This window comes from Neophocaena asiaeorientalis, unplaced genomic scaffold (genome assembly GCF_003031525.2).
Source record: "Neophocaena asiaeorientalis asiaeorientalis breed wild unplaced genomic scaffold, Neophocaena_asiaeorientalis_V1.1 scaffold634, whole genome shotgun sequence".
NCBI lineage: Eukaryota > Metazoa > Chordata > Mammalia > Artiodactyla > Phocoenidae > Neophocaena > Neophocaena asiaeorientalis.
In genome coordinates this window covers 374,855-383,864 of record NW_020173971.1, presented here as the reverse complement: position 1 = coordinate 383,864, position 9,010 = coordinate 374,855, and the positions used below count along the sequence as shown (strand labels likewise).

Below are 9,010 nucleotides of genomic sequence, written 5' to 3'. Positions count from 1 at the left end.
TCTCTCTCTATATATATATATATATATATATATATATATATATATATATATATGTATAGTATATATAGTGTATGAAATGGAAGGACACTTCAGCCATGACTCCTTAAATAATTCAGTGTGTATTTTCTGAGATCAAGGATATTCACTTAGAAAGAATTCATTCTCAAAATCAAGATATTTAACATTAATATGATACTATTATTTAATTTATAGACTTTCTTCAAATGTCCCCAGTAGTCCCAATAATATTCTTCATAGAAATGGTGTCTGGTCCAGGATCCAGTCTAGGATAGAGCGTCGCAATTTGTTTTTATGACTCTTTAGTCTCCTTTCATCATGAACGTTTTTATCTGCCTTTCCTTGCCTTTCATGACGTCGACTTTTCTGACATTGACATCTTTGAAAAGTACAGGCCAGTTATTTTGTAGAATGTTACTTAATCTGGTGGGGTTTTTTTCCTGATGTTTCCTCATGATTAGATTTATATTATGCATTTTTGGCATAAAAGATGTTGTTTCCTTTCAGGAATCAGGAATTGATCTACAATTTTTAGCCAAGATTGTTCCCCCCAACACATTATTCTTCATTCTCCCTGATGTACCTGGAAACTCTCCAGAAGTTTGTACAGAAGAACAGCCTTTGTTCTGACTTTTAAAAATACATAATTTATTCTAGAGATCACTTTATACCCATTCTTTCACTCCATAAACCTTTCAACAGCTTTTGACCAAAAGCTGAAATCTGATTGTCTAAACTTTGCCCTGCTGAGTTGGACTCAGTGCCTTATTTATTTACTGACTGTGTATATATAGACTGTACTTTGAAATATCTTGCACTGTCCTGGATTTCATATTCTAATACTGGATGAATATCTAACCAAGGAGGAGGATATTAGGATACAGGAGTGAGGAGTGAGGTTACAACCTCAGTGCAGTTTTTTAATATAAAAATAACAGTTTTCTTGAGATATAATTCACATACCATAAAATTCAATAATTCACATACCATAAAATTCATCCTTTTAAAGTGAACAGTTCAGGGCTTCCCCAGTGGCGCTGTGCTTAAGAATCTGCCTGCCAATGAAGGGGACACGGGTTCGAGCCTGGGAAGATCCCACATGCCACGGAGCAACTAAGCCCATGAGCCCGCCAGCCACAACTACTGAAGTCTGCCCACCTAGAGCCGGTGCTCTGCAACAAGAGAAGCCACCGCAATGAGAAGCCCGCGCGCCGCAAGGAAGAGTAGCCCCCGCCCTCCGCAACTAGAGAAAGCCCGCGCGCAGCAACGAAGACCCAACGCAGCCAAAAATAAATGTTTAAATTTATATAAAAAACTAAAGTGTACAATTCAGTAGTTTTTAGTGTATTAACAGAGTTATGGTGATACACCATCACCAATATCTAATTTTAGAATGTTTTCATCATCACTGCAGTTTGAAGAGTAACAAATTTGAGTCCCTTGGTAAAATGGCCAGAGGCAGAGCAGCTTCTGTCTGAAAGATGTGGGGGAGGGATGGAGGGATCTCACAGGCTGCACGTTTTCAAGGAGCACAGAGATGCCAGAGACTGCAGGGATGAGAGAAGGCTTTTGTAGGAGGGTGTGGAATTAAAGAACAGTAGGATTTCATGTTTGGATGCAGGAGAGCATCCTTTCCAGGCATGCTGCATGAGCAAAGGTTGGAGATGTGATTGAATTGAGTGTGTTTGTTAGCCAGGAACAGCCTCTCTTCACTGAAATGGAGAGTTCCTGGGCCAGGGTGAGCAGTAAGGTTGGAGGCCAAGGGGGTGAACTTTATCCTGACGTTGTATACAGGGTGACAGTCAGAAGTTTAATATCCCTGTAACAGGCCCTGGTTCTGGTCTGCTGGCTGTGATCTTGAGGATGCCGGGTGTTGAAACTGCATCTGTGAGCACATAAAAACGGTGTCGGAGGAGTTGTGAGGCGGTGACGAGGAGCGATGACAGAGGTGACAGGGTAGGTTTTCTAAGGATGAAGGTCTGGGGATTAACGCTTGTTGCAGAAGTCAAGAACCAAGCATCCACTGGCCTGAGTGCCCAGCTTCTTCTGAACGGAAGCGGATTGATTAAGTGCTACTGTCCAGGGGTTGAATTACCCGTTGTAGACCTCATCCTCACCACGAAGACCTCTTTGGGTTTTGTTTGTTTTTGGTTTTGTTTTTACCTCTTCATTGGAGTATAATGGCTTTACAATGTTGTGTTAGTTTCTGCTGTATAACAAAGTGAATCAGCTATATGTATACACGTATCCCCATATCCCCTCCCTCTTGCGTCTCCCTCCCACCCTCCCTATCCCACCCCTCTAGGTGGTCACAGAGCACCGAGCTGATCTCCCTGTGCTATGCGGCTCCTTCCCACTAGCTGTTTTACATTTGGTAGTGTATATATGCTCATGTTACTCTCTCACTTCGTCCCAGCTTACCCTTCGCCCCATCCGTGCCCTCACGTCCGTTCTCTACGAGTGCGATGAAGACCTCTTTGAATGGGTCGTACTTTCACCCAGACTAATGCTTCTCAGACTCTGTGTGTTGAAAGACAAATTTGTTTGTTTTTAAATTTCCCAATCTGTCCTGGACCAATACACGTGTAAAATACAATAGCAATGAACAGCTAGAAATATGAAACAAGTCATACAACGTGCAACCTTGGGGTTTGTTTTTTGATTCAGTGGACAGTTACTGCCTGAGATACTAAACACTTTGGCTTCGTTTCTGTCCTCGGGTCCGCGGGCAGCACTTTGAGATCCCTCTTCCAAAGCAGAGGCGGAGCTTAGGCAGGTGCAGAGATTCGCCCGGGTAGCTCAGGTAAGAGGGGCGGAGCGCGACTGAACCCGGGTCTCCCCGCCGCCCTGGGCCCGGCCCTGGCCCGCCCCTCTGGGAGGCCGAGCCGGGGCGGGGTCAGCGTGGGGTTGGCAGGGGACGCGCGGATAGGGAGCCGGGGAACCAGGGGAGCCAGAGCCGGAGGGACCGCGTACCTGCTGCCGCCGAGCCCGGGAGCCAGGAGCAGACGACCGTAAGCGCCCGGGGGCGTCGTGCGCAGTTTCTGGGGCCCGGGCGGCCGTGACCGCGCTCCCGGGAGCCAGGAGCAGACGACCGTAAGCGCCCGGGGGCGTCGTGCGCAGTTTCCGGGGCCCGGGCGGCCGTGACCGCGCTCCCGGGGTGCAGGGGCGGATCGCGATCCCGCGAGCTTGGGGACGCTGTCGGCCGGCGCCGTCCGGCCAGGGCTCCAGGGAGACTTCCAGACAGGCCTCCGCTCCCGCCCGCTTCCCCGCATCCCGCAGCTCCGTCGAGACCTAGGCTCCGAGCGCGCCGCTCGGCCCCCGCCCCTTCTGGCCCGCAAGCGCTCCGGGCTCCGGGAGAGGCCCGCGTGAGCCCTGCGAGCGGGCTCAGGCCAGAGTGGGAGAGCAGCGGGGCCCCGTTGCTTGGCTCTTCTGGGGAGTACCGCTTCCAGGGTGCGTCTGGGTCACGCAGTGCAACTGCACTTGTTTGTCACCGGAGTCCTAAAACCGATCTCAGGTCTCTTAGCTGAGACGTGCTCTCTCGCCATCTCCGTGCGCCGCTGCAGTTTTTCTCTCCCTCCCCTTGCTCTTCTCTCGGGAGAGAAGGCCAACCTGCTCAGCTCAGCGCACGGGAGAGGAAACCTGGGCCCGGGGTTAAGAGTTCACCATGTAGCAGGAGCCCAGGGATGTGATCAGTGTAAGCGCAGCAGAGACCCGAGACTCCTTTAGCCTCCCTCCTCGCAGGAAGCTGGGGAATTTAAGCCTCCGGCCCCTCACTTGCCCGGCCCTTCTGACACCTTCGGGGTGGAGGCGCGGTCAGACTCTAACAATGTTGTGATCCTAGTTTTGACTTATTTTGAAGCTTCGTCCCCCACCCTCTTCACTCTCCTCCACTATATAAACTTCAGGCTCCACAAAGCCTGGGTGGGCCCCTGGCGCCCGGATGCGCAGACAGCCTTCTCTCTGCCCTGCCCCACCTCCCCACGCTGTAGCTCCGTGCCGGCTCCGCCGTGGAGTAGGGGGGGACCTCTGCATTCGGCACCTCAGCACCCAGTACATCGGATTTACGAGCTGTTGCGGGAAATTGCTGAGAGCATTGGGATTTATGCCTGTCTCAGTGCCGCTTCGCAGACTCCTCTGAATTCAGCATTAAAAATAAACTTTGGCAAGAAGAGGCACCGCCCCGGGAAGTAGCATTGTCTTCTGGTATGGTGGTTGCTTCCTTCAGGGAGTGGGGGCTTGGGCACGTTGTAGCCTTTCACTAGCCCCAGCAGGTCTGATTTAGCAAAAAGCAGTTTTTCCTTCCCACATGTCCACACCTAGGCGTGGGCAGTGCGAGCGGACTGACCACTGTGTGTAGGCTCTGCCCCTGCACCGGGGCTCAGCAGGGAGCATGCCTTCACGGAGTCTACCGTTCTGCTGGGGGAAAGATGGACGATACGGACAATAGATTTGTAAAATATAAACTATGTTAGAAAGCGATGTGGGAGCAAAATACAGCACTGAAAAGAGAAGTGGGGGGGCGGGTAAAAGAAGGCCCCCCTGAGAGGGGGTATTTGAATAATACTGAGGAGTAAGGGGGTGGCAGACTGCTATCTGGAGTGATGGTGCACAGGTCAAGCAAGTGCAAAGGCCCCATGGCAGGCATGTGGCTGGCATGGATGAACTTTATATCTGTGTTTGCTGAGTGTGGGCCAAGCTGCCACCAGGGTCCTTTGGTGTGAGTGGGCTACCGGATAAACTTAACTGGCTCAGCCTGAGAACAAGAGGCTCCCCCCCACCTCCAGTTCCAGGAAAGGACAGTCTTCCATGGGAAATAACTGCTCAGCAAGGCCGCCAGGGTGAACTTCAACACCACCTGCTCCAACCACGTGTTCCCTGTGTAATCCCACCTGCCTCCCGGCTATCCCTTAAGTGCATGGGCTGGTACAGACTTATGGGAGTGGGATGTCCGTGGTAAGAGGCTGAATGGGGCCTCTTTGGGCAGAGGGACCTTTAGAGAAAGGGCATCGGATCACTGGAGGAAGTGGAGTGCCTCCCCCAGCCCCCTCCTGTAGTGTCCTCGTTCATGTCTGAGGTCTAAATCCAGCACCAGCTGGAGGGCACAGGGGGCCCCCATGTTATCAATACACGGTGACCCTCCCATCGACGTAACCTAACATGCCCAGGCTTAGTGATTGCTGACTTGCACCTTGACTTTCCTTCCAGCGTCCTGGCCTAGCCCAGACATGGGAAGGCAGGGGCTGCCCAGATTCCAGTTCTCCATCCTTGAGCTGAGATACTCAAAGACATGGAACCCAGCTGGGCTTACAAAATAAGGCAGGGCTCAGTGTGAGCTGCTCACTACTGCCGATGAAGGAGCCCAGAGCATACCCACTCAGGCTGGAGTGGACACAGACAGAGCAGGCCTGTGGTGACTTGAGGGGTCTCTAGGATCCCATGCTCAAAACCCACCTCTGATAGGACCCTACATCCCATCATAGTGATTCATTCCTTTGAGAGGTGATACAGTGATGTGGAAAGAGAATTGGCATAGGAAGAATATCTGGCTGGTGTCCCAGCTCTGCCAGTAAGTTCCCCTCTGGGGACCTCATCCATGAAATGAGGTTGGGCTATATAATCTGCAAGGCTTCTTACAGATCTAATATGTGATGATTCTGTGGTTAAGAATCCAAAGGGATCTTCAGAAAAGGAAAGAGGTTACTGGGAAGCTGTCAGTTTTGATGGGGCCTAGGTGGTCCTGCAGCCTACGCCGGGTTCGCTGCGGGCAGCATCAAATAAGAGTGAAGGGCCTGGCCAGGGTGTAGGAGGCAAGACCCCAGGCAGAGGTCGAGGGCCCAGGGTGGAGGCAGGAGCGTCACTACCCAGGCCAGCTGGCCCCATGGGTCACCTGTGGGCTGCTGGTGGGTGGGTCTTGGCCCGAGCCTAGTGGTTTAGGAGCAGAGGCTCCAGGGGCCGTACGGTCAGGTGGGGAGGTTGCAGCAGGGAGATGGCACCCCAGCATTTCCCCCAAGAGGGAACCAAAGCTTTGCCAAGGATTCAGCCCCCACCCCCACCCCCTTCCCTGAGGAGGGAATGCTGGACGCTCTCTTGTCAAGGAGAGAACGCTACGATCCTGCCCTTGGTTGCCTAAGTGAACACGCCATCGTGCAAACCAGGTTCAAACCGAAACTGCCTCTTCTGCCATCAAGGTTACAGTTGGCCCTCCGTATGCCTAGGCTTTGAGGCCGTGGATGTGGAACCCAGCCACACGGAGGGCAGGCTGTACTCTGCCGTTTATATAAGGGACCCGAGCATCCACCGATTTTGGTATCTGGAGGGTGCTGGGACCACTCCCCCACGGATACTGAGGAATGACTCTATGTTTACTTCCTGAGGGAGGTCATCGTTCATCCTTTGTCACCAGAGACAGAGACTTCAGTGTCTGAAGTCTAGCCTGTGAACATTCCTTTAGACAGGCTCAAGGACCTGGAGTGGAGTCTTCCTGTCCACTGGACCCCATGGTCTGTCTTGGCTTTGCTGTCAGGCAGCGGGTACCGTTCTCCTGAGGAGCCATTTGAGTGCACAGTCCAACTGCTGCTAAGCCACACCTGTTAGGCTCAGCACAAAGTGCTTGCGGTAGGAAAAAAAATGCTCTTCTATTTGGGGATTTCTTTCTGGAGGAATCTATAGCTAACCCACAAGTGGGAACCATGGGTCTTGTCCCGAGTCAAGAGCAGGAGTTTTTACTACCTTTAGCGTTTGGGAAGATTGATAGACTGAATTAAAATATCTTCTTGGCACTTGCAAGCTGGGTTAACTTGGGCAAACTGTTTAGCCTCTTGGAGCTTCATTTTTAAATCTCTTTAAAACAGAAAACAACTACGCCTTACTTCTTAGGGTTATCGTAGCACGGGAGATGCTGTGCTTATGGAGTCTTCCCATCACCATGTCCCAGTCCAGGGCTTCTTTGGGCTTCCTCAGAGGAGGTGGTGCTGCCCAGACGCGTCCTCATGTTCTGGAAGAGTTCTGAGCGTCCCCACCGTGGGCCTATCGGGCTGGCTGTAGCTAGGCTGTGGCCTGCGCCGTGAGCCGTGGGGGCTGCAGGGAGCCAGTGACCAGCAGCGGGAGGCCAGGTGCCTCTGAGCCAGAGACCCGTGTGGTGCTTCTCAGTGGCTGGGCGCGGGCCTTCCCCGAGGACCACCACCTCAGGGTGTCCCCCGGCGGCTCAGCCTGCGACTTGGCTTTCCAGGTGGCACGAGTGGCCTTTGCGATACTGGGTGCGACTTTCCCGTTGTACTACCCTTCTCGTTAGAACTGGAGAGACTTGGACCTTTTGGACAGTAAGAGAAACACTGATTCCAGCACCAAGCTCCATGATTAACCCCTGAGTGCCAAGGGCTCAGGGAAATCTGACGCTCTTACCAACTCTTTGGGAGAAAATGGATGTATTTTCCTGCTTTCCGGGTTTTCTGCCTGTGAACCAAGTTGTCGCTGTGAGGAGGCAGGAGCCGGCAGGCTGGCCACCAGGTGGGGGAAGGCGGCCCCCTGCCCTCGGCCGGGTCTGTGCCCCCTTCCCACAGGTGGGTCTCAGGGTCACGGTGATACTGTCAAGATGGAACACCTTAATTTCAGAGTTGCCCCCTGGACCTTTGGTTGAACTTCAGAAGTATTTTTAGCCTTTTTTGACTTTTTATTTCCTTTTGCAACCTAGACATTTCCACAAGCAAACTGACCCCACCAAGACACCAGCAACCCAGAATATTCCTCTGAGCTCAAACTCTAGTCCTTAGGGCTGCAGTACGTGAAGCACAGGGACCCTTTCAGTGCGTTTCAGACAATAAAGCCAGCTCAAGTGACTGTGCTGTGGCCCAGCTCACAGTGCTATCCTGTTACACACTATTGAGGAAGCTTCCAGACCGGGAGCACGTCGCTGAGGAAAAGCAGACTTGGGGAGGGGAGGGAGGAGAGAGAGTGTGGTTAGTGGTGGAAAGGAAATCAAATCGGTGTATTATACACCTATATAATAGGCCCACGCCTATTATCTCCTGAAATAGGAGTCTTTCTCTCCTCAAATAGAGAATGTCACGTATTGAAATTCCAGGAAGGTAATGTTTTTTCCTCATAGGCAGTGAACTGTGTTCCACTTGGGTTTTTTCTCTGGTAATTTAAACCAGTGGACAACTTGACAGAATGCGAGATGGAAAGGATTCAAATGAAACTCCCAGAGCATGAGTGTGGGAGAGAGAGAGGTGGAGGGTGCAGGGTGGAGAGAGTCTGCTCCCCACTTGTGTTGTTTAACTAAAAGTCTGCATGGCAGCTTATGTAAATGAGTTTGTGGTGGCCCCTGCTCCCCCAGCTCAGGGACATTTAAAATCTGTGGAGGTCAGCATCCCCTCTCTGAAGGTGCTCTGGGCCAGGCAGCCCACCTATATGATTCCCCCCGCTTCACCCATCCAGACCCTCCTGGCAGGTGCTGAGGCTGCCTTCACTCAGGCCCCAGAGCCGAGAGCCCCCTCCTTATCCTAGGCCGTGCTTCCCTCACTTTCTGCCTTCCAGCCACACTGGCCTTCAGGCATCCTATCTGCCCTGGAACCCTCTGCCTTTCTCTCTTTCAAGGATCGCTCCTAACTTCCCTTCTTGTTGTTCAGATAACACTTCCTCAGGGAAGGTTCCCTCAGCTTCAGGGTAGGCCTCTCTCCCTGACCTTTAGTGTCCTCAGGATTTAAAAACAAAATGCGAATGCCTGTGACAGCTGTTCCCTGTGCGGCCACTTTCCCTGAGTTCATTCAGTAAGGGATGTACTTTATTCCACCCATTTTGCAGGTGTGGAGACTGAGGCTTGGAGAAATGAGGACACTGGCCTAAGTTTACCTAGGCTATGGCTGGTAAGGGATAGGGCCAGGATTCAAAGCAGGCCCTGAGTGCCTGACCACCAGCCGAGGTGGCTTCTGAGTCCATAAAGATTCTCATCAGATCAGATCAGCAGTCAGTAATTGTATTCTTTCTGTCTGTC

The 9,010-nt window shown here is 52.0% G+C and overlaps 1 protein-coding gene across 2 annotated transcripts in view; it reads left to right on the top strand.

Moving 5' to 3' along the window:
* The first annotated feature begins 2,880 nt into the window (after positions 1 to 2,880).
* Positions 2,881 to 9,010, top strand: part of EPHX1 (epoxide hydrolase 1) — a 40,490-nt gene continuing 34,360 nt past the window's right edge. The window contains exon 1 of one of the 2 annotated variants that reach the window (XM_024753171.1): positions 2,881 to 3,029. The gene's annotated coding sequence lies outside the window, so the exon portion shown is untranslated. Of the gene's footprint in view, positions 3,112 to 9,010 lie in introns of both variants that reach the window. The other variant, XM_024753172.1, reaches the window with a different exon arrangement.